Here is a 10111-nt window from a genome sequence, read left to right on the forward strand (position 1 = left end):
TCTGCTCTGAGTGTTTGGAAACCATCCTGTTTCCTCTCATTAGGGTCTCCTCACCGCTGACATCATTATCACAAAACAGCAGAGACAAGGTGGTGCAGGTGGTGAAGGTTGTGTCAGCGGTGATGTTCGTTTCACTTCCTCACAGAGCTTCACTATTCTCTGTGACATAAAGTGAATGAAAGTAAAGGACGGGAGTGTACTTAAACTGCTGACATGTTAAGAGACCATCTCTCTTCTTTATTACTGAGCCAACACTGAGCGAAGGTGACATGAAAATTTTGAGAGAAAACAACTCGACGGTGACTCAGTCAGCTCTGCTGTTGGAGACTTTTTCTCTCAGCTGACGTTTCTGGTATCTGCTAGTGCTCATCACAAATCCAATCATCCATCCTGACGTTCCACAGATTGATTCACCTCACATGTTTGATGCAATGTGCCACGGATCAACACCTACATAGGTTTTCTTTAATTGACTTGCAGTTCTACACAGTGTGCAAAACAAAAAGCACTGCATATGGAACGTGACGTACAAAGGGCAGCGATGGATTCAGCCTGCATGTATGGGCAGAAGCTGAAATTCCTTTCTCTGTGTCTGTGACAATAAAACATGTATGTATGAGCAGCATACATGCATAATAGCTAAAATGTCTGGTACCTGGTCACACCAAAATCATTTATTGAATGGTTTAGCTCCATATAAATGCTCAATAGAGAGAATTTAAAGTGTAACAGTCTTTTTTTTTTATCTCCTTCTTGCAGGATTTGTTTAAATCTGCAGCTGATGCAAAGTAAAAAGCTCAGTGAATGACTAAGAAATCATATACCTTGTTCTCGAAGCCAATTTTTGCAACTCTTTGTGAAAATCATTTCTACATTAAACTCCATTCGCCCATGATTTGGCGGCATTTTTCTTTTTTTTTTTCTTCATTTCAGACAATAACCCAATTCTGCAGGTCCATTGAACTGGTGATGCATATAATTGAATTAGTTTTGAACGTCACAGTGAGGCATTTCAACACAGGGATTTCATCATTTCTCTATGGCTGGCACTGTTTCACTGAGCCAGGCTAAAATAAATAGTGCTGTTTTGAGTTACTTGAAGCTGCAAAAGCTGAGCGAAAGCTTTTGGAAACATTATGAAGATAAGTCAGGGGAGATTTTTTGGGGGGGCTATTAAGCTTGTGCTTAGAAATCTATGAAGTCTTAAAAAAAATGCACACCACAGTGGTTTTATCACTTATTGTTCTGTAACTAATGTGATAAATATCACTTCTTCCTTAAAAGGGAACAAAGATAATCAACGGTTTAACTCTAAGGATTCAAACATGAGAGAATTCAAGCAAATCAAAGCTGACTGTAATGGATGTATGAAGACTGTATTCATTTGAAGCTGTGCATTAACTCACATCGTCGCAGGAGCTGCACCACAGAACTCCTTTTCACAGCATATCAATCCGTTAATTTGCTTTGTGTTGCATTACCATTTTCAATTCAGCCAAAGTAAACTGGATAATCAAAGCAATTAAAAACACAATCACTTTGTGTTTCCAAGTGCTCTGTGGAAACTTGGCTTGGCAGCTCTTTGGGATTCTGGACCTTCTCTCCTGATGACCCCTCAAGGTGAACTCTTGTACGGCTATCCATCCCATGAATACTAAATATGGCTGAATTAAACATTTCTCTCTTCTCACCACTATTTAATCAGTTGTCTTACTGAGCTGTCTGTCTGGAGTAATCCCCGAGGCTCACCATCACACTGACTGGCATCATAAAGACGACTGGCACTCTGCTCGGGAAGTATTCAAGCCTTAGCAACCACTTCTCCTCTTTTTGTATGCACTCTGCAACTTTAGCAACAACCCATCAGACAAGGTCTTTGTAACCTGTTTGCAATTTATCTTCGCAGTTGCGAGTGCTCTGGAACAGAAATAGATTTGTAGGGTTAAGAAGGTCCCTGTGTGTGTGCTCAGAGAAGATCAAGGATTAATTTTCTGACTTTTTCCTTCAGTCAAAGATTTCTGGGAGGGAACATCATGCTATCAGTGTTTCTCTGTGTATCAAACATGTTATAACAGGTTTTTAAGTAAACACATAAAAACTGACAGTTGGAATCGAGGGCTTTTGAGTTTCTTGTCTGCCATGAAATTCTGGACATGAAGTGCTAAACTAAACACTGTGTTGAATTACACACTATCTGGAGGCTTCTCTTACATGTGCCAGAAGTCATTCCTAACATGTCATGTTATGGCTGCAGTCAACAGTGTTCAAATCTTGAACTCTTTTAAGCCTGCAAATTAATATTTTTGGGCTATTTCACCAAATCAGTGCCATTTGCTTGTTGTAACTCTCTAAAAATAAAGTTACATTTATGTCGTTTTTAAAATCTAAATCTGATAATACACATGTTGAACTACTCAAAACGTGCACTGGCCCATCTCAGACAACTCGAATTCAATTTTTAAAAGACCCCTAAGCCAAAGATACTTGCATGTTCATACTACCAAAACTCATGTGACATCTAAAAAGCATGTATAAAAGCTTGTCAGCTCATTTTCTGCTGCTTCTCTGCAGCACTTTGTGATAGCTTGGTTCCCTGTTTGTATTGTCTTGAACAAATATCTAAACCAATATCTACTCTAATTAATAAACTGACCAGAGGACTAAAGGACTCTACTCACTTCTGTTACTGGTACTTAGTTCTGTTTCTTAAAGTAACAGGACTAAGTTTTTAGCATAGAGTTAGAAAAATACATGACATGGTATTTATGCTAAGAGCATGTTGACACTAAGCACATTACAGTGGTTCAACAAAAATTGTATTTTAAAAATAAACACATAACATACAAAAGAGATTTTAACCCTCTCAGTCATAGATGAAATATCATCCAATATACAGAAAATTAAAAGAGAGTGGACTAATGTTTGCCTTTCCTTGGTCTGCGGAGGATCTGAATAAGACTACTTCCTGTGGACTATGGGACTTGTGGAATATTCCAAATTTTTCAGAGGGGGTAATGTCTTAGGCTTACAAGACTGAGTGAAAACCAAGGAGCAACCTCCGGTCCAAGAGTATTAGACAATGTGGAAGTGCTAAAATCTGGTGTTTGTCAAGTGTCTGCTTGAGGCTGGCTCCAGATGGTATCTGGAAGTCACACACACACTAAAGCTGCGTTTCCACCAAGCGGTACGGGTCGGTTCAGTACGGTTTGGGACGGTTTGGGACAGTTAAGTCTGATCCCGTGTGCGTTTCCACAGCAAACTGTGCCCTCTCGTGGTGGGCGGCGTGTAAGCCGCATGCCGGAAGCCACAGCTGGTAAACAATAGCGCGACGCCGTAGCAGCTTACCCCGCGATTAAATCCAACAAAGAAGAAAACGCGACACAGTAAACAAAGAGCACGGATGGAAGACATACAGCATTTCGTTCTCTCTGTGATTTTCATGTAACTCTCTGTTACAAAGTGCAATCAAGCTTCGTTTCAGAGAAGTCTGTGAGCCGCAAGGAGAAATGCAGCCGCTGTCGGGGTGATTGACGATTCTTTTGACCAATCAACCGTGTGCAGTGTGTTGCTCCACCTCCCGAGAGCGGATCGGTTCAGTCTGGCACCCATACGAAAGGGTCCCAAAAAAGTGGGACGGCTCGTCTCGGTTTTCAGGGATCCGTCCCGGGATGAGTCTGTGGAAACGCCGCTAAAAGCGCACCGTACCGAGACGAACCGACCCGGACTGCTTGGTGGAAACGCGGCATAAGGGTGCGGTCACACTGGCCATCCAAACTGTGCCGTGCCTAAGCACGATGGCCCCCCCGCAGCGCCGTCCCCCAGCTGGACAGTACGGCCAGCGGTCACACTACTCCAATATGAACCAGACTTTAGCAGGTATCACACATGCGCACGGCCCGCCTACGTCATTGTGAAGCGTCTGTTTACATTAAGCGCGATCTCATCAGAGTCAGCACAATGAGACACAGAGAGCACTGCTACAACTTTAGAGACTTTTGGACTTATGGTAAGTTGTTTTCACCCGACACAGCCCTCTAACACCCCTGCTTCGTTTAAATTGATCATTGAGGGATGCGCTCGCGGTGATTATACGACAAGGATCACAAGCGCTGTCCGCGTGCTTGTGCTCGTGCATGAAGTAAACCGTGCCGAAGCCCACCTCTCCGAAGCGTGCCAAAGCATGGAAGGGAATCGTGCTTGAGCACGGCACAGTTGCGGTCACACTGGCCTTTCCAAACGTGCTTTACGGCTGAAGATTCAAAAAACGTCTCCTGTCTGAATTGTTAAGTTTACTATTGGCACATACTGTACGGGGGTGAATTTTTTTCTAACTCAGAAGCTCATAGGATATTAAGATCGCAAGCTTGCCCAACCAGAGGCACAGCTCAGGTCACGTGACTGACGAGCACCCTATGGCTGTACGCAAAGCCCTTGCCACTTCCAGTTCTGGGATTCCCAATTTACTTCATTTGCCATCTCACAAACAGACGGGAGAGACTGCGTCCATGTTTTATACCAGGGGTGGCCAACCTGTGGCTTGTGAGCCGCATGTGGCTCTTTGCCTTTCAGTATGCGGCTCTTCGATCCATTCATTAAAAATATATATAGACTTGTTTAGTGTTATGAGTAGTGGTGCGCTGATCAATCTAAAATATTGATATATTGATGCCTACGTTGGGATCAGTATTGATTAATACCTGGGTGATGAGATTGATACTTAAGTTTCGGTTTCTCTTCTCTCCATGTGCTCCACTCAATCGCTCATGTGCTCATAGCTATCTGGATAGATAGATGGATGGAAACATATTGCTTTTCATTTTATGTCATTTGGTCTATGTGTGTGTTTGTTAGACCATGTGTGTGATGTGGCTCTTTGTAGTACCACAGTAATTTTGTGGCTCTGGGTCTCTGACTGGTTGGCCACCCCTGTTTTATACAGTCTATGGTGAAAACCAAGGGACACTTCTAAATAGTGAATTTTAACTAAATTGTTTTTGGTTTTTTTTAAGAAATAAACTTAAAGCATGGGATAAGGTGTAACACAAAAAAATACCTTGAAAATTTCAATTATTATATTTGATGGAGAAGTCTAATTTTGGAAAGTGGCCACAGGCAACAAATGCTATTTTTTGAGAGCTCAAGGTATTTTAAATCAATCTTTTATAATTTTTTACTATTATTATTAAAGATGCAATCAGATCAATTTGCAGAACACTTGGTTTCATACAGAAAATTTATTTTACGGGTAATTTCATAGCTCTATCATAATTTATTTCCTGGGGATGTAAATGGCTCTGATTCAATGGAATAACCGTGACATAAAAACCAGTGAAAAACAAATGTCAGAGGAATGGAGGTTTAAATCATTTAAATCTTAACCAGGATAATCATTTGTTTTCATAAAAGGAAAACACAACAATATGTGATTATGTGATTGTGATTATACGTGCAGAAGATAGGATTGTAAAGAAAAATAACAATGCTCTCAGCCAAAGCTTAATTGTGCCACTGGAGCTATTTTTAGCCATGGCAATTAAAGCAATGGCGTCCTGAGCTGATTCTGTGCACGTCAGAAAAAAAAAAGAAACAACCAGAGGAGGAAGAGGAAAACCTTGATAATAATGAAGCTGATGCCAATACATGATGTCCACCCACACTCAGACAGCTGGCATCCTGCAGGCACTGCACAGCCGTTTGCCAGAACCTTCTCTATACAATGTTTACACATTAGTATGCTGTTTGCATTGGAGAGTGTTTGTTATTCAATAATGAAACTGAATCACTCGAGGAAGAATATGATGTTGTGTTCATTAAATATGGAGTTGTAATTCTTTAATTTTTAATTCCTGAAATCCTTTTCATTTCCGTCAAAGCCATTACACGAATGGCTGTCTTTCCTCACGGCTCATGGCTTTAGAGCAGTTACCCATGAAAACTTATTCTCCCACCACATCACTGATGCACTCAGGAGTGCTTTAATAATAAATGACAAAAAGGTTCCTCGAACTAGCAGTAAAGTTTCTACCACTACAGTTTCCAGAAACCTGATAACTGGAGCACCCCGTGTTCTTCCAACAGAACATAGGAGGGAAGAGGTGCTTTAGTAGAAAGAGGTAATGATGAGCTTGTGGAGCATCATTTCTCACCAAACACTGTGGCTTAATATTTCACTCATAAATGGGCTAATTATCCATTTAGCATGGAGCATAACTCCTCCATATTTAGTGTGATGTTTTCTGTGAAAACGTGCATCGCTTCCCTTGCATCCATCACACGTGCACATAGATCCACCAAGATCAATGAAAACTAGCATCTAAAAAAAAACCCTTGAAACACTGATAGATTGAAGAACTACAAAGACACCCCTTAGAGAAAGTCAGACTGATATCTTTAGATAACCTCACGGGATCAACACTTTAATAAAAGTGCAGCACTGTCTTCTCACACCAAAGGGAAATTAATCTCTGTTATCAAACTAATGGTGAGATTTCCTTTAGCTGTCATTTTATTGGAGGAACATCAGTTTCCCACTCTCTAATATTCCAACTTTAATTAAGCCTCTGGTGAGATCCTTGGAAGAATCTCAAGTACTCAAATCCAAACAGATGGCACGCTATTTATTGCATACCTTATGCCACAGGTACTGGCTTTTTCCACACCCCCCAAAAAAGACGACCCAAGACAAGGCTTCTCTTAATGCGCTCTCCTGGGCCTGCACGAGACAAAATTCTGCCAAACAATACAGAAAAGTTTGTTTTAATTAGATCTAAAAATACAACACAGAATAAATCAAATGGCAGACAGACAATCCCAGGGCAGGCTATTTAAAGATGCGCCACAGAGGATGTGAGCCAGTGTGGATGAATGAGTTTAAAATACAGAGGGTAGCTCTGTTTCAGTCATCAATCCACAGACCTGCATGCAGCCTGCTTCAAACAGCAGAGCTGCTGCCTCACAAAGTGGAAGCCCTCATGCAGCGAACAAGGGAATTTTATCTGACTGTACACATTCATCTAGCCTAATGGCATGGTGATGCATCCAGAGGGATACACAAGCTCATGTTCTTTGTTCCACATCATTTGACTCCTTCTAACTTCCACTTGGCCCTGTCACAAGTGGAAGTGTGAGTGATTTGTTTAATCTCATCAAATATGATTAGGCAAAACACCTCTCAAGATAATATCCTGCAGCCCTCTGATTCAGCAGCCGCGTACACGGGCCGCGAATGTTTCAGCTTAAGTCAAGAGGGGCCACAGAAGGCTCATCTGTGCTCAACGGGAAAATGTACCGTATGAACATTTCTATAAGCAGGGAAAGATTCAGTGGATCTACCTGAGGGTATTCTGACAAATCCACAGCGTGTTCCTGCAGGGTTAGATGCATGATCATGAGATTTTCTGCAAGGACTCCCCCTCTGAGGTTGTAAATATGCTGCTTTTTCAAGTTTATGCTCCACTAGAATAAACTGTCAGCGAATAAAGGGAGGATTGTGAATTTGCTCCTCGACTGTCTGTTTCTTGCACCCCCATTTCTGGGTACAGAGCGGTGAGATGTCACAGAGTTTTTAAAGCTTAAAGAAGAGAAAATAAAAGCGATGCCTTATCTGTTGTGGGCCTTATTATTATTGTTATCTGCAAATACAGCGCTGAACTGAGATTTGAAAGACTCATTGGGTCTCTTCAAAGTGACACTAACACCTTTTTAGTCCGTGATTACAAACATGATGCAGAAGAGAAACATTTCTTCAGCAAACTGGTATTTGCTTAGCAATCGCTGCAATCCTTTTATCCTTTTACTTCCTCAGCAAATCACCCGGTGAATAACACAAGGCAATTTACATGCTCGGATAGTGAAAACAAGTGGAATTACTGTTATTTCTGCATAAAAATGTGGTGTCCTTAATCCAAAAGAAGGACCACTTCTTGTGTCAGGGTTGGAGGGATTTTCTTGCGCGGGCTTGCTAAGGCTCCTCCAGTTGTCACTAATCTACAGACAGAACTGTGGGATGAAACAGGGAAAAACAAACTGTTACTGTAGAGAGAGAAAAAAAACACAAACTTTTTTTTTTTTGCAGAGACTTTGTGTTGGAACAAGAAAACAGAAACTTCAGACTATCAGCTCGAGAATTAATGTTCCAGATTTCAGACTCTGAATGGTGCAGCAGACTTCATATGTTTAAGTGTAATAATGTTTTTTTAAGATATCAATTCGTCCCTGAAGGATTCTGTCGGAGACTTCTGTTCTGTTATGATAAGAGCTTATTGTGAGCTGGAGGACTGATATGGACCCAGCCTACAGGGTACAGTGAGGATCAGTTTCTTCACTTTCGTAAGACTTACAAGGCCTCCTCAGAGGTCACGCTGTGATTGTTACACTGCCCAGGGTTTGCTTCTCACATTTCAAGGGTAAAAAGAAAATCCATTTTCCTACTCACTATTTATGATTGCGAGTTGGAGTGTCCCTCCACAAATATCCGATTACTAAATTATGATTGATCTTTAGCATTATTTTCTGCCAGGCATTATTCAAGACAGTCGATCTCAATTTACATAGCCTAACGAAGCACCAGGCTTTTAATAACAGGAAGGAGTGTGATAGTGGGAGCTGATGTTTATTTGAACTGGCTGGGCTTTAGGTGGTAATGATTATGAAGTGAGCGTAGGGAACTGTCTCCGCGAGGGGGAAGCGAGGCGGTGTGTGTGTGTAGCAGGCAGATGGTTGGCCGGACAGTGTGTTGATAATGGCAACATTAGTCTGCTGGGAAGCAACATTATGCTCAAGGTCAATGGGAGCTGAAGAATGGAGGATCATAATGACACGCAGCCCCGTGTCCTGGAACGAGATCTCTCTTTAAGGATGTTGAGATATTTAATACGAGCCCTGTAATCCGCACAGGGCTATTACATCCATCCTCAGATTCCTAAAAGTTCATATGTGCGACTGAAGCAGTGCTAATGGACCATTAAAGTTGCTTCTCTTTGTTTTCTAAATTGGTAGGGTGTACCACGCATTAAGGTGTTTAGAATACCACAAAATGCTGAGATCCTCTCATCATTTGCTGGAATCATTTTGATGAGCTGTTGTTTTTAAGTGCTTCTCTTCGGATCATTAGACTGCAGGTTAGTACATATGGCCTTGTTTAGTTAATGTAGATTCATGTACCCAGATTACTTATTTAGGCCCTTCCATATGCCCCTCATTAACGGAAAGGGTTTTTAAAAGAGCCTCACTGTTTGATTAATTGCGATCCGCAGATTTTTACTTTCTAATCCTCATTTGCTTCTCCTTCCTCAGAAATATTAAGCAGATATGAACACTAACACCTGTACCTGTGGGTAAGTGAGCAGTTCTTATTCTTCACACCACAACAAAACAACATCAGCATGTGACTCAGCATTTGTTTCCTCTGTGTCCCTGCTTCTGCTGTTAGACGTTTTTTTTCTAACATGTTCATTTAGCACCTCTTTAGCACATTTCTTCCCTTTGTCTTTTCTCCTGTTAGATGATATTAAAATCTGCTCCTCCAACAATCTAATTTCCCCGCGGGCGTCAATGAAGTTTTCATCTTAAGTGTTATCATTTCACTTCCAATTAAAGCAATCAGCTGTATCCTCACAATCCTGAACCATGATGTCAGATCACAAAGTGGTTTGCCTCCAGTTGTCCTGAGCCCACTTCTCGCTCTCAAGCTCGTTAAAAGAAGGGCAACGGCAGCTCGCTACGTTGACATCTGCGGGTAGTTTCACGAAGCCACTTCAAGCATATCGAAGTCAGCTCCAGTGAGACGAGGAGGAATTTTGGGAGACTGGAGTCTTTCTTTTGTCACCCTGTATTAAAGCACAAATCACAAGAAGAGCCCAGAGCCTCGGGCAATCTTCCTTAGGAGCTCCATGGTTTTTTAATCCTTCAACACTTTGCATATATTATTAATACTAAAGGCTGAGTAATACTCGACAGTTTCATGGAATAACAATTACTGAGCAGCTCTGGTCAAAGCACTGTCCATCAACATATTTCCTCTTTTATATCACTGTGGATATGCAGACTTGTATTATGACTGTGGGTAATTTAATGCAATTCAAAGAGCATTTGAAAGTACAAACCTAGTCAC

This window comes from Halichoeres trimaculatus, unplaced genomic scaffold (assembly GCF_033239565.1).
Source record: "Halichoeres trimaculatus isolate MK-OKI-2021-1 unplaced genomic scaffold, fHalTri1.1 fHalTri1_scaffold_9, whole genome shotgun sequence".
Taxonomy (NCBI): domain Eukaryota; kingdom Metazoa; phylum Chordata; class Actinopteri; order Labriformes; family Labridae; genus Halichoeres; species Halichoeres trimaculatus.